The sequence below is a fragment of the Hyla sarda genome, chromosome 3, assembly GCF_029499605.1.
Source record: "Hyla sarda isolate aHylSar1 chromosome 3, aHylSar1.hap1, whole genome shotgun sequence".
NCBI classification, from domain to species: Eukaryota; Metazoa; Chordata; class Amphibia; order Anura; family Hylidae; genus Hyla; species Hyla sarda.
This window is the reverse complement of record NC_079191.1, coordinates 391,420,471-391,442,290: the sequence shown is the minus strand read 5'-3', so window position 1 is coordinate 391,442,290 and position 21,820 is coordinate 391,420,471.

Below are 21,820 nucleotides of genomic sequence, written 5' to 3'. Positions count from 1 at the left end.
CCTGGGCCCCCCCGACGACCCGCTTCCCCAATCCCGGACGACTCCTTACTCAGCCGCACAAAGATATCAGTGACTACAGCACTGATGGGACACAGTCAGGAGAATACACAACAATATAAGTGACTAACAGGCAGGGCCGGACAGACAAAACATAGGCCCAGGCATTTAAGAATAAGCAGCCCATTTTTCTGGAGGGGGTCCAACTGCTGGGACCCCCACCAATCACCTTGGTTCCAGTTGCTCTTGAGTTGGTATAAAGCTATAACTCCCATCATGTCTGGAGAACCTCAGGAATTATGGGAGTTGTAGTTTTGCAACAGATGGAGAGCCACAGATTAGGGTACATTGTCACCTATCATCACTGCAGAACTAACAAGTGACTCCAGCTGATGGGACAGTCAGGAGAATACACAATGATATCAGTGACTACCACTCTGATGTGACAGTCAGGAGAATACACAATGATATCAGTGACTACCACTCTGATGTGACAGTCAGGAGAATACACAATGATATCAGTGACTACCACTCTGATGTGACAGTCAGGAGAATACACAATGATATCAGTGACTACCACTCTGATGTGACAGTCAGGAGAATACACAATGATATCAGTGACTACCACTCTGATGTGACAGTCAGGAGAATACACAATGATATCAGTGACTACTAGTGTTGCTCGCGAATATTCGCAATTCGAATATTATTCGCGAATATCGCATATTCGCGAATTCGCGAATTTCGCGAATATAGCGCTATATATTCGTAATTACAAATATTCGTTTTTTGTTTTTTTTTCCTTCACAGTACACATCACAGTGATCATCCCTCTCTGCTTCCAGCTTGTGTGGTGTAAAGAAGGCTGTAATACTACTGTGTGAGACTGGCGTGCGAAAATTCGCATATGCGAAAATTCGCATATGCAAATTTTTGCATATGTGAATTTTCACATATGTTAATTTTCGCATACGTGTATTTTCGCATACGCGAAAATAAAACGAGGATATAACGAATATATGACGAATATTCGTCCATATATTCGCGAATATTCACGAATTCGAATATGGCCTATGCCGCTCAACACTAGTGACTACCACTCTGATGTGACCGTCAGGAGAATACACAATGATATCAGTGACCTGAGTGACGTCTTCTCTGTTGTCTTTTCATTTCTTCTTCATCTGGTCCAGACGTCAGGACGTCTTCCAGCTCCATCTTCTCTGCAGAGTCTGACACAGAGACTTTACTTGACTGACAGGACTGTGGCTTTAGCTTACCTTGTACTTGACTTGTGGCTGCAGGACTTGATTTGAGGCTGCAGGACTTGACTTAAGGCCTCCAATATTCTGGACACACACAGTAAGATGACTTGACTGCACTGGACCTCAGGAACAAGAGAGAGAAAGGCTAGCTCCACCCAGGGTTTATATGGGGGAGACTAGCAGGGAGCCGATAGGTCACTTTTGGGGTCAGCTGGTCACTAGTACCTCCTGGGTAACAATCACATGGTACATTTATTAAAGATACAACACAATATAATACACAACATATTTACATGGGGGAAACAACTGCAGGGGGCCCTGGAGATACTGAGGGACACTGCCTGACAGGGCAGGAAAGGTACGGGGAAACACCATCCTGTACTGGGCCACCTCATAGTTATCCCGACCACCATTCTGTCATTGTTTCACAACAATATACTAGAAATATACTGGTGCTTTTTCTGTAAGGATGATTCTAGTCCTTGTAACCACCACAGAAGGTAGTATATGGGTGTCATGGAAAACAACTGTTGTAGATGTATGTGTAATTGTGAATCTGTTGTAAACATAGCCAACACGCTCCATTAGAATTTATAAATGGGCCGTATCCTATCCATTACATCTGAGAGAGGAGTACATTTCCTATCCTGCTGGACTCAGTTCATTACGTGTGACTGGTGAATTAGCTATCTATCTTGTCACTTGATCCCCACATTGACTGCCAGAATCTGGGTCTGTGTGACTAACATTAACCACATTATAGCCAAAAGAGATAACAGCCGATGGTACTTTGGGAGTTAACATTGTAGAGTTTAGATGCTTTTTCTAATTCATTTAGTCATATAATTTAGTGATTAGTATCATAAGATACATAGAATTAAGGCTTTAGACAAACCTTAAAATGTGGCTTTGATACATATCTAATTTTAATAAAAATGTGTGTAGTAACAGGTTTATAAGCCAAGTCAACCATGAGTCAATGGTCCATGCTCTCAATCTAATCTTCCCTGTCCTACAGATATTCAGCTCTAATGTCCAGTGAATCACACGTCTCAGCTGTAATCCATTTCCCATAAACATTGGTTGGTTCACCAGTACACTGCTGGACTTGGGTGTAAAGTGATTCCCCCACCTTACTCCCTACAAAAAGGCTCCAGGGGTGTATCCCAGCCCAGGAATGCTCAACCCATGACCTCTTTATCACTGCATCAACCTACCCTATTTAACTGCCACTTCGGCATGGGCTCGACTTATTTGGGCTCTTGCCTTGCTAAGAAATGCCTCCTGGGCACTTGAGTCTCATTTGCAGATTAATGGAAAGGCTCATGTCCTTTCGATAAAGGAAATTAAAAAGCTATGCACATAGGCTTATTTACATCCCTGTTTTCCTGCTGACAGGTCTACTTTAAAAGCTTGTTAAAGGGGTTATCCACCAAAAAGTTATTTTAGTATGTACCTGCCAGACAGTAATGGACATGCTTAGGAAAGATCCGCGCTTGTCTTGGGGTTAAATGGCTACGTTGTGAGATAACCATAACACTGTGGCTAGCTTTTTGTGAACTGGCTATTTCCTGTTGAAGTATGTTCTCTCTCTCTACAAATCCCATAGTTTCTTGTTTGTAAGTGTGAGGTTATTTTTCTTCCTACACATCAGCCACCCCACTTATTGAAACACACCTGTGCTGCCTTCAATGCAATAGACCATTGTTTTCTGACCATGGTGCCTCCAGCTGTTGCAAATTCTTGCAAAATGATCTCCCACCCAGCGGTCACTCCATCCATTGACGCCACCGATCATGCAAAGACAGGCTTCCTCTGAACACCTGACTAGTGATGTAATGTCTCGAGCCGCACTGCAACCTGGGAAAACCTGAGACAACACTCATTTTGTATGCTGTTAAAAATAAATGTAGGGGCAAAAACCACAGAAGAATTGCGAGACCACCATGAAACACAGGTACAGAAACTTTATTATGAACTACACTAACTTAACAGCCCTTGTAGCATAGTCAAACAAAAGAAATCCCGGAATGCCCCTTTAATTTTATGGTGTATGCACTAGAAGCTGTGTGAATAGAGTCTTACCTCATCCAGCCCTTAAAGTTGACATTCATCTAGAAATACAGTGACCCCTCGACCTACGATGGCCCTGACATACAATCATTTCAACATACGATGGCCTCTCAGAGACCATCGCATATTGAAGGCAGCATCAACATACGATGCTTTTGTATGTCGGGGCCATCGCATAAACGGCTATCCGGCAGCGCTGACTGCTCCAGTTGCCGCCGGAGAGCTGTTTACGGTGCCCCGTGTGGTCCGCTGACGATCACTTACCTGTCCTCGGGGCTCCGGCGCGTCCTCTTCAGGTTCCCCTGCATCGTCGGCGCTCTCCATCGTCGTCATCACGTCGCTGCGCACGCCGTCCCGTCATCCAATAGGAGCGGCATGCGTAGCGACGTGATGGCGGCGACGGAGAGCGCGGATGCCGGGGAAGCAGAGCCTTGGCCGAGCGTCGGGGACACCCTGGGGACGCGGCGACAGCGATGGACGGCGACATCCAGGGCAGCGGTGATGGTCCGGAGCGGCGGGGACAGGTGAGTACAACTTCCTCTAACAGTGGTCTACAACCTGCGGGCCTCCAGATGTTGCAAAACTACAACACCCAGCATGCCCGGACAGCCAACGGCTGTCCGGGCATGCTGGGTGTTGTAGTTTTGCAACATCTGGAGGTCCGCAGGTTGTAGACCACTGTCCTATACTTTACATTGCACGGATCCCTCAACATACGATGGTTTCAACAGACGATGGTCCGTTTGGAATGGATTACCATCGTATGTTGAGGGACCACTGTACATTATTCTAAAAGGCAAGATGCAAAAAATGAAGTTAGTATCGTCACTGTTGTACAGTTCCTGTGTAGATAAATACATTGTAATATAATTATTATAATTATTTTGGTTTGTTCGACCATTGAGTTTGAGGCATTATCTTTTCCTTCTATGTCAATGTCAAGTAAACCATTGAACTCTGAGCTGCTGTAAATAGGGCACGTCCCTTGTATTAAAGGGGTATTCCAGGCAAAACCTATTTTTATATATATCAACTGGCTCCGAAAAGTTAAACAGATTTGTAAATTACTTCTATAAAAAAAATCTTAATCCTTCCAATAGTTATTAGCTTCTGAAGTTTTCTGTCTAACTGCTCAATGATGTGCATGATGGGAGAATATCCCCATAGGAACTGCACAGCTCTCGGGATGTGAGTCATCAGAAAGCAGTTAGACAGAAAACAACTCAACTTCAGAAGCTAATAACTATTGGAAGGATTAAGATTTTTTTAATAGAAGTAATTTACAAATCTGTTTAACTTTCCAGAGCCAGTTGATATATGATATATGGCCTGGAATACCCCTTTAATGTGATACGTAGTAACAAGTTCTATAGGATCTATTATAACTAATCTCCAGTGACAGATTAGACCAGATCTCCTGTCAGCAATGAAAACCTCCAGACTACTGAAGGCAAGATTTTCATTAAAGACAATTATCTTATCCATAACTTCAGTCAAGCTATGTCTCAGAGGCTTGTGTATCATGAGAAGGGCACTGTACTACGGCGATGGCTCACAAAGGGCCGCATTGTAAAACATTGCATTATGAGAAAATAAAATGTAAAAAATGGACCTGAGGTGAGGAAGGGGCGACATTTCCCACGGATACGATCTGTATGAATTCATGATATGAGCTGTAAAAGGAATGCACAGGTTTAGATCAGATCTCTACCTGTAACATGAACATCTCATTACACTGGTGGAGGTGACTCGAAGATTCTTCCTGCTAAATTCTAATAGACCTTTATAGGTATATATATTTTATAGTAGTATGCATTTTTACAAATAAACTGAATATGAAAAAAAAAAAAAAACACGAAAAACAACCTAACCTTTCATATCCACTACTGCTGATCTGTTAGGCTGCATTCACACCACAATGAGCCAAAATTAGCCGACTGGAGTCACTATCTGACTCCGGTCGGCACTATCTGACTCCGAGTCTGGGTCTGATATGGGAGCGCCCGGTTTTCACATCTCCCAGCCGGATCCGGTCATCATATTAAAGAATTGTGGTGTGAATGCAGCCTTATCCTGTTCTTTCTTTAGCGAAATTGATATGTCCCCAATGTGGTCAGTGATCAGATACTGAAGTCACGTGTTAAAGGGGTATTCCAAGGAAACACTTTTTTTAATATATATATATATATCAACTGGCTCCAGAAAGTTAAACAGATTTGTAAATTACTTCTATTAAAAAAAATCGTAATCCTTTCAATAATTATCAGCTGCTGAAGTTGAATTGTCCTTTTTTGTCTGACAACAGTGTTCTCTGCTGACATCTCTGCTTGTCTCGGGAACTGCACAGAGTAGAAGAGGTTTGCTATGGGGATTTGCTTCTAAACTGGGCGGCTCCCGGAGACAAGTGTTATCAGAGAGCACTTAGACAGAAAAGAACAACTCAACTTCAGCAGCTCATAAGTACTGAAAAGATAAAAAAAAAATAAGTAGTAGAAGTAATTTACAAATCTGTTTAACTTTCTGGAGCCAGTTGATATATATAAAAAAGTTTTTTCCTGGATAACCCCTTTAACCCCTACAGGACCCATGACGTAACGGTACGTCCCGACACCCTAGGTCTTAAGGACCAAGGATGTACATTTACGTCATGGGCAGTTCTGGTCCCCGCCGTGCTCCGGGCGGGGATCGGAGCGGGATGCCTGCTGAAATCATTCAGCAGGCATCCCGTGCAAATGCCCAGGGGGGTCATCAGACCCCCCCCATGTCGGCGATCGCGGCAAATCGCAAGTGAATTCACACTTGCGATTTGAGCGATTCCGGGTCATTATGGGTCTATAGTGACCCGGTGACCCGGAATGTAAGGGGGATCGCGGGTGTCTATCCCTGCTATTGGTGGTCTAGACCAGATCTAGACCAGATGGGGGGCGGGGGGGTTTACTTTCGCTTTCCCCGTCCTGCCCTCCCACAATAGGCGGGGCAGGACGGGGAAACAATGGGGACCGGCGCCGAAGATCCGCCGAAGATCCAGGTGGGCGACGGAGATCGGCGGGCGGCGATGACGTGCGGCTGGACCCGACGGAAGCCGGTGAGTTGCCTAGCAACATCTGGAGGGTACAGTTTGAGACCATTATACAGTGGTCTCTAACTGTAGCCCTCCAGATGTTGCAAAACTACAACTCCCAGCATGCCCAGACAGCTGTTTGGGCATGCTGGAATATGTAGTTTTGCAACAGCTGGAGGGCTACAGTTCGAGACCACTATATAGTGGTCCCTAAACTGTAGCCCTCCAGATCTTGCAAAACTACAACTCCTAGCATGCCCAAACAACTGTTTGCTGTCAGGGCATGCTGGGAATTGTAGTTATGCAACAGCTGGAGGACCACAGTTTGGGGATCACTTTGCAGTGTTCTCTAAAACTGTAGCCCTTCAGATGTTGCAAAACTGCAAATCCCAGCATGTCCAAACAGCAATCAGCTGTCTCGGCATGCTGGGAGTTGTAGTTGTGTACCTCCAGCTATTGCATAACTACATCTCCCAGCATGCCCTTCGGCGATCAGTACATACTGGGAGTTGTAGTTTTGCAACAGCTGGAGGCACACTGGTTAGAAAATACTGAGTTAGGTAACAGAACCTAGATGAAGGTTTTCCAACCAGTGTGTCTCCAGCTGTTGCAAAAGTACAACTCCCAGCATGCACGGTCAGTACATGCTGGGAGTTGTAGTTTTGAAACAGTTGGAGGTTTGCCCCCCCATGTGAACATACAGGGTACATTCACACAGGCAGGTTTACAGTAAGTTTCCTGCTTCAAGTTTGGGCTGCGGCAAATTTTTCGCCGCAGCTCAAACTCCTAGCGGGAAACTCACCGTAACAAGTCAGTGCAAATGTACCCTAAAAACACTACACTACACTAACACATAATAAAGAGTAAAACACTACATATACACCCCCTTATACTGTCCCCCCCCCCCCCCAATAAAAATGAAAAACGTATTGTATGGCAGTGTTTCCAAAACGGAGCCTCCAGCTGTTGCAAAACAACAACTCCCAGCATTTCCGGACAGCCACTGACTGTCCAGGCATGCTGGGAATTTAGCAACAGCTGGAGGCACCCTGTTTGGGAATCACTGACATAGAATACCCCTATGTCCACCCCTATGCAATCCCTAATTTAGTCCTCAAATGCGCATGGAGCTCTCTCACTTCGGAGCCCTGTCGTATTTCAAGGAAACAGTTTAGGGCCACATATGGGGTATTTCTGTACTCGGGAGAAATTGCACTACAAATTTTGGGGGGCTTTTTCTCCTTTTACCCCTTATGAAAAGGAAAAGTTGGGGCTACACCAGCTTGTTAGTGTAAAAAAATTTTAAAATTCACACTAACATGCTGGTGTTGCCCTTTACTTTTTATTTTCATAAGCGTTAAAAGGAAAAAAAGACCCCCAAAATTTGTAACGCAATTTCTCCTGAGTACAGAAATACCCCATATGTGGGCGTAAAATGCTCTGCGGGTGCACAACAAGGCTCAGGAGTGAGAGCGCACTATGTACATTTGAGGCCATTTGTGGCTGATTTTACAGCGGTTCTGACATAAACGCAAAAAAATAAATACCCCTATGTGATCCCATTTTGGAAACTACACCCCTCACGTAATGTAATAAGGGGTGCAGTGAGCATTTACGCCCCACAGGTGTCTGACAGATTTTTGGAACAGTGGTCCGTGAAAATGAAAAATTTAATTCTTCATTTGCACAGCCCACTGTTCCAAAGATCTGTCAAACGCCAGTGGGGTGTAAATACTCACTACACCCCTTATTAAATTCTGTGAGGGGTGTAGTTTCCAAAATAGGGTCACATGTGGGTGGTCCACTGTTCTGGCACCACGAGGGGCTTTGTAAACGCACATGGCCCCTGACTTCCATTCCAAACAATTTTTTTCCCAAAAGCTCAATGGCGCTCCTGCTATCTAGAAAAAAAAGATTCTGAACCTTCAACCTGCGGACCTCCAGATGTTGCAAAACTACAACTCCCCGCATGCCCGGACAGCCGTTGGCTGTACGGGCATGCCAGAAGTTATAGTTTTGCAACATCTGGAGGTCCGCAGGTTGAAGACCACTGGTATAGGAGGTAATATTCACGTGTCCCCGCCGCTCTGGACCCATCACCACTGCACTGGATGTCGCCCTCCATCGCTGTCACCGCGTCCCTGGGGTGTCCCTGGTGCTCCTGAACGTCTCTGCTGCCGGGTATCCTCGTTCTCCGTCGCCGCCATCACGTTGCTATGCACGCCGCTCCTATTGGATGACGGGACGGCCTGAGCGACGACGTGATGACTATGAAGGAGAGCACCGGCCATGCAGGGGATCCTGGCACGGAGCAGACACTGAGGAGGCAGGTTAGGTGCCTCCCGGTGTCCTGTAAGCTGTTCGGGACGCCGCGATTTCCCTGCGGCAGTCCTGAACAGCCCGACTGAGCAGCCGGGTTAGTGTCACTTTTGCTTCAGACGTGGCGGTCAGCATCTGAAGGGTTAATACAGGGCATCACCGCGATCGGTGATGTCCTGTATTAGCAATGGGTCCCGGCCGTTGATGGCCGCAGGGACCGCCGCGATAGGACAGGTTTTAATCTGTATTTGCCGTATAAGACGCACCAACTTTTCCCCCCCCAGTTTTGGGGAAGAAAAAGTGCGTCTTATACGGCGAAAAATACAGTATGACTGAGCACAGCTTCTAATCTGCAGTTACAAATCCTGCGCATCAAATCTACGCAGGATCCTGTACGTGCGAACGTACCCTTAATGGAAAAGAATGGGCACAAAAGGCTCTTCCTACCTCTTAACTCTTGATAAATGTGGCTTTACAAGAGGCAGGTTTGAAGGTCTTAGTTAGATGATACCTGGCACCCATCAGAGGGGAGAGGATGTTTTCCTAAGCTTCTCCTCCATGCTTCCGAGGATGCCAACATAGGGGAAACATCAGAGCTCAAATCCTGCAGAAACGCATGGGAATTGAGTTCCTGCACTTTTTTTCGACAGCAAAAACACCGTTCCCGTTGGCAGGAGTCATGCAGGACGAGCTCTTGAGTGGAAATCTTGGGTAAGCCCCCACACTTTTCCCCCAGGACTTGACCCCCTGGAAACCATGCTTTACATTTTGTGGGACTGTCCCCATGTGTGAAACTTTTGGATTTATTTATAATCTCATCTACTCGGTTATCTGAATAAGAACCCAGAGCCAGCATTGTTGATTGGTCCAATACCGGAAGTAACCAGAGGTGTTCGAAAATGTATCTACATTATTTTATCTTTCTGGCTGCCAGAATTGCCATAGCCAATTTGTCCCTTTACATTTGGTTAGATCTAAAGTGAATTGGATCATGGCTAATGATAAGTTGCCAGTCTTCTTAAGGATTCGCATAAAGCCTCCTCTTGACTCTCTCATTTTCTTAAAGGAGATGTCCGGTGCTCACTTTTCTTATTTTATCCGTTCCGGGCTGAAAAAGAAAAGAAAATTTTTTTCTGTTCCCTGCATACGCTTCCCCGGTGCTCCGGTAAAGGCGTTCGGTCCCCAGGCTGTATTCTTCTTACTTCCTGTTAGCCCGACACGTCACACGGAGCTTCAACCTATCACCAGCCGCAGCGATGTCCCGCCTCAGCCAGTGATAGGCTGAAGCTCCGTGTGACGTGCCGGGCTAACAGGAAATAAGAAGAATACAGCCCAGGGACCGAACGCCTTTACCGGAGCACCGGGGGAGCGTAGGCAGGCCAGAGAAAGCTTATTTTTTTCTTTTTTTTTTTGCAGCCCTGAACGGATAAAATAAGAAAAGTGAGCACCGGACATCTCCTTTAACTTCCATCCTTCCTCCTTTTTTTTTTCTTTTTTCCTTGTTTTGGTATGTCTTGTCTGTCTACCCTAGTGTTTGTGTCTCCTGTCTTTCATCCTGTAATCCTGGGAACACTGCTGGGGGAATTTATCAAAGGATTGAAACTTCTTTTTTTTTGCTGTGGTTTGGCGCAAAAAAAGTTGCATGCGTGTTGCGTGCCACTTTTTGCCCACAGCAACTTTGAGAGAAAACATTATGGACAGTTAAATCTCTGTTTGCAGATGCAGTGGTCAGGAATTTATCATTGCAACTTTTTTTTCCAAAAAAATGTCAAAAACACTGCAAATCTACACCCCCCAGACCTGGCATAAAAAACTGCCTTTGGAGAGCACTTTTAAAGTGTTGCAAATTTATGGCATAACTGCAATTTTTTGTGCAGAAAAGTTGCAAAGGAAGGGGGGAATCATATAAAGTGGTGTTCTGAAGTGATTTATTGCTTTTTGCTTATGTGCGGCAAATTTACCACCCCCCCCCCCCCCCCAAATAGTCAATACTCAATAGTATGATAAATATGTCTCATGTGGGCAGAACCAAAGCAAAAAAATGACTTTTATACACACTTTCAAGAGACAACAATGATAAATCTCCCCCTGGGTTTCTTCTACACCACTTGCCTTAGCTGTTCATGTAAGGCTGGGTTCACACTACGTTTATAGTGTACGGGTGCCGGATCTGGTTGGGAGGAGCGAAAACCGGGCGTTCCCGTACCCCGGCCAGATCTGGCCAGAACCCCATTCATTTCAATGAGCCGACCGGAGTCAAAGGCTGACTCTGGTCGGCCAATTTTTTGCCCCGTATACGGTTTTCCCACCGCACCTAAAATCGTGGTATACCATGGTTTTAAGTCCGATTAGAGGACCGTACATGGGGCAAAAAGTAGCCAACCGGAGTGAGCATTTGACTCCGGTCGGCTCATTGAAATGAATGGGGTTCTGGCTGGATCTGGCTGGGGTATGGGAACACCCAGTTTTCGCTCTTCCCAACCAGATCCGGCACCCGTAGACTATAAACGTACTGTGAACCGGCACTAATTTAGACATCTTTGTAAATTCATTCGGTTCTTTACTTCCTGGATTCCCCTAGACTGAATGTTGATAGGGCAGACGATAGAACAAGCACATTCTATGTTGGTGCCTTTATATGTACTATTTCTTGACATGTAACTTTGCTTAATTTTTGTACTTTGTTTTGGATTTGTTCAACTACTTATTTTTGAAAAATCTAATAACATTTTTGTAAATAAAGAAAAGAAAACTTGGGGAAAAATGTTGGTACCTGTTTCATCTTCTGTTGTTTAAAGATTCTTTTCCAAATAAACACAATCAATGCAAGTTATAACATCTTCAGAACGTTTGATGACTGCCAATAAAATTGGGCCAATGCAAATATGCCAGTTATTCAGTAGTGCAAATGCATTACTGTAAACCACCGAAAATAGACTCATGGATGTGAATATGATAAATATACAATTTGTTTTATTAAATTAAATACATTTTATGAGAAGGACATCAAATATGGTGGGAATACAATATACTGCACAATATAAATACATATAGGTGGTGCCAAATAATGCAAACCAGTAAGAAATCACAGTGGATAAAGACCATCACATATAGAGGGCTACATTACCATGATTGCAAAACAGCGTGCCCTTAAGCTAGTGGTCTTCAAACTGCGGCCCTCCAGATGTTGCAAAACTACAATTCCGAGCATGCCCGGACAGCCGTTGGCTGTCCGGGCATGCTGGGAATTGTAGTTTTGCAACATCTGGAGACAAACTGTTTGGCAAACCCCATTTGTAGGGATATAACCATCCTGGTCAGTGCACCACCCCAATGCACGTTTCTCTTATGCTATGTCCATTCCCCATTCTAGTTGAGATTGACTTGGCATAGCTATGTATTAGACTCTGTTTGCATCACATTTGGTGCCTACATTTGGGGTATACACCAAACATATACAGGGTGGGCCATTTATATGGATACACCTTAATAAAATGGGAATGGTTGGTGATATTAACTTCCTGTTTGTGGCACATTAGTATATGTCAGGGGGGGGGGGGGGGGACTTTTCAAGATGGGTGGTGACCATTGTGGCCATTTTGAAGTTGGCCATTTTGAATCCAACTTTTGTTTTTTCAATAGGAAGAGGGTCATGTGACACATCAAACTTATTGGGAAAACAATGATGTGCTTAGTTTTAACGTAACTTTATTCTTTCATGAGTTATTTAGAAGTTTCTAGGAGATATGTAGCTGATCGTGTGTGTGGGGGGGGGGGGGGTACGACCACTATCCGCCCCCCGTGCGCGCGATCACCGGGACGGGACCTGGCGTTCAGTGAGGGGCACGTGCTCCATTCACTTCTATGGGAGTGATGAAAAGATCCGAGTACAGCTCTCGGCCATCATCGGGGCTCCCATAGAAATTAATGGAGTGCGTGCCATCTACCAGTAGATGACACATGCTTCTCACTGAGAGCACCAGGGGCCCATCCTGGAGATCGCTGGGGGGCCCAGTAGTCGGACCCCCCGCGATCAGCTACTTATTCCCTATCATGTGGAAATTTTCGCCAGAGTACTCCTTTAAGGATGTGCTACAGAAGCAAGGGGTCGAAGTTGACTAGGCATTACACAGTGCTTGGGAGATGTTATGGTGGCATTGGCTGAATGAAGATGAAATGAAAAGAGAACAATTCCAATCAGGAATTATGTAATTTCCCGTTGGATGTACTTTTTACATACTCTATGGGGCAGATTTATCAAAGCGTGAGTAAAGGAAGAGTGATGGAGTTGCCAATAGCCACCAATCAGATCACTTCTTTCATTTTTTAGAGGACTTTTTAAAACTGAAATGAGCGATCTGATTGGTTGCTATTGGCAACTGCACCACTCTTCCTCTACACAGGTTTTGATAAACCAATGTGTCTGGTCTGTGCTAATACAATAATGCATTTGTTGACTTAGTATCTGAGCAACATATAGGCCGACATTTATCATTGTCTTTAGACTGTTTTTTGTGTCTAGAAAAGGTGCAAAAAAGGCGCAAGCAAGGTTTATTTGCACCTTTTTTGCTCCTGTTGGTTTACATATTTCTGCTGATTTTGAGTTGCAATCCGCTGATTTTGGCAATACACGATATGGAAGGGTTTTATGAACTGCGCCCTTTTGTGAAAAGTCTCTAAAACTACACCAGCCCAGACTTAGCTTGGCTTTTTGGTGTATGTGAAGAGTGACCTGCACAAAATGGATGAAATTCTCTGTGACCTTTTAATAAATTTGGTGCTCCTCCACATTACCAGCACACAAAACAAAGGTGTAGAGAAATGCTTCACTTACACCTACAATGATAAATGCCGGCCATAGTACCTGTATGGTAGTATTGAAAAGCGGTAGTAAGCCTGTATACTCTGTGGGTCACAGCTTGTCTGCTCCACTATTAATTCTCTATCTTCTGTTGACTATGTGACTTGCATATTTAACAGGGGCGTACCTAGAGCAAAGACAAAAAATCACTTTCCATCTGCACCAAATAGAAACAAATCCCCATCAATAAAATGAACAAATCCTGCACCCCCCCTTAATTGCACCCCTCCCTCCCCCCTTAATTACACCCTCTCCCTCCCCCCACCCTTAGTTACACCCCCTCCCTTGTCATAGAATTATTTACTTACATTTTGATGATGCCCCCGTCCGACCGCTGGTGATGGATCCTTCTGCTGCTTTAAAAGATCTGTGAAGGCAGCGTCAGCGTCGTGACATCACGTTGCGCGCTCCCGCAACACTCCTTCCCCTGCTGCTCTGACTCCACAGATGCAGGCGTCGGGCGGAAAAGCCTCACGGTCGCGGTGCAGCAGTGGATGGGGGGTGACTCTGTCATGACACCCCGCTTGTGAGTGGCACCCGGGGCAGCCCCCCCCCCCCCCCCCTTGGTACGCCACTGATATTTAATGGAGTGGCAAGGTGCGTCACTACAAAATTTCAGCAGTACATGTAACTTTCCTTTTTTTTGTTGTTGTTCCCCTAAATTTAGAATCCTGTAACCACCCTTGGACAATAACTCTATCTGCCATATCAATAATATCAAACCCTTGTCAGTATTGTGCAGCTGCTAGTAAAAACGGGTTAAGTTTCTACACAATTTTATTTATTTATTTTTTTCACCTAAAAACACAAGTGAAAAAAGGCAAAAATCTCCAATAAAAAGCCTCAAAAAATGCATTTTTGGGAGTGCAAAAGCTTTGAGGTTTTTTTTCTCTTATATGCTTGGTGCTTTGAGTTGTAGTTTTGCAACAGCAGGAGGCACACTGATTGGGAAATGCTGACCTACAATCTATGATGTCATAACTATGTATGATGTAATACCATCTAAAACAACATCCTAGAGTATGAGCTGGTCACACTTTCATGTCGGCTGACTTGGAAGTGGCAGCAAAACTATATTAGAGGTTACTTTGGCCCTTTTCTGCAGAGGTAAATTATCTTTCTTTATAGATTATATACCCAGATTATATCACAGCACACCAAGGATGAAAATGTTTCCATGCTTTTTTAGCAAAGTTTATACGAATGTTTGCATTGAGACATATCTTATCTTTTCAAATGCGTTGTCCAGGATAAAAACAAAACTACTAATTTCTTTAAAAAAAAAAAAAAGAAAAACAGCACCACATCTATTTACAGGCTGTGTGTGGTATTGCAGCTCAAATCCACGAAAGTGAATAAAGCCAAGTTGTAATACCAAACACAACCTGAGGACAGGTGTGGTTCTGTTTTTGGAAGAAATAAGCTCTGCTTTTATATTCCTGGATAACCCCTTTAAAGAAGTGGCACATGATTTTTGTTTAATGTGCATAGATTACAAAATCTCTGAAAATTGTCTGAAACAAATACAAATTGAATGCAGAAATGTTCTAGGATGAGACACATTTAAAGGGGTTTCTCCAGTGCGTACACATCTTTTCCCCTATCCAAAGGATAGGGGATAAGATGCCTGATCGTGGGAGTCCCGCCACTGGGAACCCCCGGGATCTTGCACGCGGCACCCCGTTTGTAATCAGTCCCCGGAGCGAACACGCTCCGGGGACTGATTACAAACAGGGTGCCGCGTGCAAGATCCCGGGGGTCCCCAGCGGCGGGACCCCCGCAATCAGGCATCTTACACCAATAAAGATGAAAAAAAATAAAAAAATAGCAAAGGAAATTTTGCCAAGTGGGTTCGGCTTTTCATATTCCCCTATGGCCATATTTTAGGGCCATTTTTCCAGAAAAGACACACATGGAAATCCAGTCTTAGGGCTCATTCACATGAGCAGATTTTCTGCTGCAGATTTGCTTCAGCAGATTTTGCTGCCCAATGACTTCAATGGGCAGCAAAATCTGCTGAAGCGAATCTGAAGCAGATTTGTAGCACCTAAGGGTGCATTCATACGTGCATATTTTTTGCTGCAGATTTGCTGCTGCAGATTTTGCTGCCCTTTGACTTCAATGGGCAACAAAATCTTCTGAAGCAAAACTGCAGCAGAAAATATGCACGTGTGAACGCACACTTACAGTAGTATATAAAAAGCTATATCACATATGTGTATATGGAACTGCATATATTTCTACTCACTGGGTACAGCAGTGTTTTCAAACCAGGGTGCCTCCAGCTGTTACAAAACTACCATAACTCCCAGTATGCCTGGACTGCCAACAGCATGCTGGGAGTTGTAGTTTTGCAACAGCTGGAGGCGCCCTGGTGGGGAGGAATGGGGTAGAGAATGTAGCTGCCTCTCTTTCATACACCATTAAATTATTCTATAAATTATACAAATATAAAAAAATAATAATATATAAGGTGGAGGGAGATTCATCAAAACGTGAGCAGTGGAAAAGTTGCTGAGTTGCCCATGGCAACCAATCAGATCGCTTCTTTCATTTTTGAAAAGGCCTCTGAAAAATGAAAGAAGCGATCTGATTGGTTGCTATAGGCAACTCAGCAACATTTCCTCTGGACAGGTTTTGATAAATCTCACTTATGGTGTCTTCCTAATTCCTGCAATCTAGTTATTAAAAATGGGGGTACATGGTGTAGGAATTAATTCAATGCAATAGAAAACTATTGCATTGAATTAATTAGGGGGATAATGGGGAGGGGGGGACTTTTTTATTTATTTATATATATATTTTTATTCATTTAAATCAAGTGTGAGTGTTTTCTTTCATGTTGGGGATATTTACCGAAACCTGGTTAGAGGAAGAGCAGTGCAGTTGCCCATAGCAACCAATCAGTGCGTTTCTTTTATTTTTCAGAGGCCTTTGTAAAGTGAAATAAGCTATTTGACTGGTTGCTATGGGCAACTACTCTAATTTTCCTTTGCACAGGTTTTGATAAATCTCCCCCTATGACTTATAACAGTGTTTTCCAACCAGTGTGCCAGCAGCTGTTGCAAAACTACAACTCCCAGCATGCCCGGACAGCCTTCGGCTGACCAGGCATGCTGGGAGTTATTGTTTGGCAACAGCTGAAGGCACACTCGTTGGGAAACCCTGACCTATAAACAGTGATGTCATAACTATCTGTTGCTATAACAACATATTTAGATTATTATCTGGCCACATTACTTTCATGCTGGCTGACTTGGAAGCTATAGCAAAACTATATTAAAGGGGTACTCCGGTGGAATTATTATTATTTTTTTTTTTTTTATCAACTGGTGCCAGAAAGTTAAACAGATTTGTAAATTAGTATAAAATCACCAGCGCTGTGCCAAGATCTATAGGAACGCCCCCTCTGCTGCACTACTATAAGCACCTCTCCCTGTATTTAGGTAGTATAAAATATGAAGCATAAAAATTAAAATATATAGTATGCGCTGTCCATTTTAGGAACTGTCCAGAGTAAGAGAAAATCCCCATAGAAAACATATGCTGCTCTGGACAGTTCCTAAAATGGACAGAGATGTCAGCAGAGAGCACTGTGGTCAAGATGTCAGCAGAGAGCTCGGTGTTCCAAAAATAAAAGAATTTCCTCTGTAGTATTAAGCAGCTAATAAGTACTGGAATTTTTTAATAGAAATCATTTACAAATCTGTTTAACTTTCTGGCATCAGTTGATTTCAAAAAAAAAAAAAAGATTTCCATCAGAGTACCCCTTTAAAGTTTACTTCGGGGCTGTTATGCAGAGGTAAGTTATCATTCTTTATAGATTATATACTAATGTTATATAACAGCACATAGAGGATGAAAACTTTTTTCTTTTTTTTAGCAAAGTATATGTTTGGATTGAGACATATCATTTCAAAGATGTTGTCCAGAATGTGAAAAAAAAACTAATGATTTCTTCAAAAAAAAAAAAAAAACAGCACCACACCTGTCGTCTGGTTGTGAGAGGTATTGTAGCTCAGTTCCATTAGTGGAGTACTGTAGGGAATACGTTTTAGATCACTGGGGGTCCGAATGTTGTGACACTATGATGGAAACTGTACAGACGCCATTGAATACAATGAATGGAGTATACAATGGTCCGTCAAGCACTACTAGCGGTCAGGATGTAAGTGATCCGGACCCACTTCTCGAATCTTAGGAAGCAACCGGAAATGGTAAAAATTAGGGTAGATGCGATCCTAGACATAGAAGGCTCCATGCACCAAAGTAAAGGCTTTTGACTAAAGATTTCCGATAAGTTTTTGTTTTCTTACAGGTAGACATGTTTCGGGCAATACGGGGGAATAAAATTGTATTCAACAAGAAAGAGGTAAAACAACCTGCAATCAAGAGTTTCCCTTAAGAAATGTCGTCTACATTTCCGGCAATAGCGGGGGATAAAGTTGTATTCAACGAGAAAGAAGTGAAACAATCCATAATCGAGAGTATCCCTACAGAAATGTCATCTACATTTCTGGCAATACCGAGGAATAATATTGTACTCAACGAGGAAGCAAAACAGACGGTAATCAAGAGTACCCCTTTAGATTTCTTTTTAGGCAGGGTTCAAGCTTTCCTAGGGTGTCTAGCAGCTGAGTTAGGCTACGTTCACCCCCTGTTTGCCCTGTCCGTTCCGTTTATATGTTAAAAAAGGATGCCAACGTATACTGCAATATACAGACAGAAGATCTATTGGGGAAGAGTTATCAAAACCTGTGAAGAGGAAGAGTGGTGCAGTAGCCCATAGCAACCAATCATATTGCTTCTTTCATTTTTTAAAGGCCTCTTTAAAAATGAAAGAAGCGATCTGAGTAGCTGCTATGGACAACTGGTCAACTTCTCCTCTACAGAGGTTTTGATAAATCTCTCCTACTGAGTTTACTGGGCTAAATGTGGTCAACTAGTGACATGTTCGACCCATTTTCCGAGAATGTATGCTTATTGTGTGGTACTAAGATGCGTGGCTGCCTGGGCTTTTCAGTCCTTAAAAGTAAATGTAGAGATTCAGAAAATGGCCCAAACGTGTCACCAGTTTGGCTATCAAAGTCAATGCCCCCCATACGCCACAGTATATGCATGCCTTTTTGACAGTTTGCTGCTGATGTTGCTGTAGTTTTTGCACATTTTTTTTTATATGTGAATGTTGTTTTTGAAAACTTAGACCTGTGAAGACTGCATTACAAAATGGTGGTGATTTGCAGTAAATCACATGCGGTCTTGCCACTCTATGATTGACCACACAGCACACTATAACACTGTGTGTGAACCCAGCATTGTGTTTCTTTATTAAGAGTAATGTTACCTAAAGACTAAACAATTCTGCACAATCCAAATCGTGATCTGTTCCTAAATATATCATGTGAATGATATGAAAACTATTTACCCCCTTGAATGGAATATGTAATTGGAAAATGATCTATTGTTTAAATCAGGTTTTCATGTAATACCTATTTATTAAGAATTATTGGTAATGTTTTTTCCAATTTTTCCGTTTTACTATCTATATATTATAATAATCCAAAAATCTTGCAGCACAGTGAAAGGTAACACTAGGACATAGATATTACTGGATCCACCACCATTCACAGCAGAGCACAGCACCCCCCTGGCTGGAAAGATCACAAATCAGTGTCCCCAAATTCATATGAATGGGACAAGCCCTGTAGACTGCTGTCTAAGTCCATGGGTCCTGCTGTAAAGAATATGTTAGGATTCGGCAGGCTGGATGTGGATCCTCTGTGTCAGCGAGGGATTGGCATGGACCGTGTCGGTGGACCGGTTCTAGGCTGCTACTGGTATTCACCAGAGCCCGCCGCAAAGCGGGATGGTCTTGCTGCGGCGGTAGCAACCAGGTCGTATCCACCGGCAACGGCTCAACCTCGCTGACTGTTGAGAAGGCATGGTACAAGGGATAAGGCAAGAGCAAGGTCGGACGTAGCAGAAGGTCGGGGCAGGCGGCAAGGTTCGTAGTCAATGGAGATAGCAAGAGGTCAGGAACACTGGTAAGGCAAACACTGTAAACGCTTTCACTAGGCACAGGGGCAACAAGATCCGGCAAGGAAGGGAAGAGGAAGTGAGGTTATATAGGGAAGTGCACAGGTGGGAGCTAATTAGACTGATTGGGCCAGGCACCAATCATTGGTGCACTGGCCCTTTAAATCTTAGAGAGCTGGCGCGCGCGTTTCCTAAGGAGCGGAGCCGCGTGCCAGGACGTGACAGTCGGGGACCGGGACAGGTGAGTGACTTGGGATGCGATTCGTGAGCGGGCGCGTCCCGCTATGCGAATCGCATCCCTGCCGGCAGTGTCAGTGCAGCGCTCCCGGTCAGCTGGTCTGACCGGGGCGCTGCAGAGAGAGGAACTCTGCGAGCGCTCCGGGGAGGAGCAGGGACCCAGAGCGCTCGGCGTAACAGCATATCACTAAATGCTATTTAAAATTAACCCAGGCAAGATGGCTGCCCCCATAATAATGAAACAAATTAAAATGTAAATCAGAAAAAAAGAAACATTTCTATTGATCTTTATGATAAAGTGTAATTTATATTGTGTAATCACATGGTGGCCTGGCTGTGTGTCGCCCACATTCCCATAGCTGCCAGATGTTATATTGTAGTAAATGGATAGTTATGTGGTTTATAGGACATACGTTGTTGTATTAGAACCACACCATGCACTATTGATTGTTTAGTGGTGCTTAGACCTTGGTTTTTTATTTAATGGTACCTTCCAACTTTTCCATCTTACTATCATGAGATAAAACCTGATTTTGATTTGCATTTTTAGTAAAGTTGAGATAAATCTTTTTTGTTTCAGCTTCACCTACCAAAGATCGACTTATCAAACCCAAACAGACGGAATTTAGTGTTCAACGGTCTTCATGATCCACAACTGAAGAATCAAAAGGAAGGAATGCAGAAGCATTTAGTAGGATGCCATAAACAAGCTAAGGTCATTCTTCTCATATCCATGTGTTGTTATTAATACCCACATACACATAGAATCTGTCCACAATTTTCATTATAGCAGCTGTAATACATTGTTGTCAACTACGAAGTCTGTGTAAGGACGCGTTCATGCCACATTTTCAGGCTCTGGTGGGAGAATTCCAAAACCGCCTGCTGCCATATCTCTGCTAGACCCATGCTGTACCCATTAAATTCAATTCAATGAGCAGAACATAGCTAGTGACTCTATACGGGTCATTTTCCAACCATATCCAGTTTTTGGCCCAGACTGAAAACTGCAGGTCTGGCAGGAATAAGGCAGCAGGCGGTTTTAAAATTCTATTGCTGCATTCGGCTGCCGGAGTCTGAAAACATGTAATGACTGCATCCTTACAAATGCTTTAAAGAGAATCTGTCATCATTTTTGTGCTGCCCGAACCAGGAATTAAAGGGAGGTCCCTGGTTGCTTCTCCCCGGCCCACCAACTTTGATTGATAGATGTCTTCCTGATTGGGCATAGGGAGAGATCTATAAATGAAGGCTTTTGGGGCAGGGAGAAGTCACCGGAGACCACCCCAATGACTCATGGTTCAGGCAGCATGGATGTGATGATAGGTTCCCTTTAACTGTTTTTAAAATGGCTTTTAATGAAGAGGATTAGTCAGCTCTCCGGTTATAGAATATCTATCTATCTCATATCTATCTCATATCTATCTATCTATCTATCTATCTCATATCTATCTATCTCATATCTATCTATCTATCTATCTATCTCATATCTATCTACCTATCAGAGATTATGAGAATGTTGAAAGTGTATTTTAACTATTTACTAAATGTACTGAATATTGGTCTAAAATGGGATTTAATATTTGACTACTATCAGCAAATAGAGCCTAGATGCCATCCACAACTTCCATATGGGACATCCCCAATGTTTACAGTAGATCTTAAGAGATTACTTCCTGCATATAATCTGCAAAAATAAAAAAAAATTAACCTGTGGTTTGCATTTGAGATCCACAGCACATCAATTAATGCTGCAGAAATAATGCACATTTATAGTGGTTTTTAATTCCCTTTGATCTAAATTGACAAGTCAAAATGTGTAAAAATAAAAATTCGGCAACATTTCTTTCGTAGGTTTAATTTTTTTTTTTTACCATTGACATATTGTGTGCTACATATCTGTAGCTGGAAAATGTACCTACTTAAAGGGGTTATCCACCATAAGGTGATTTTAGTACGTACTTGCCGAAC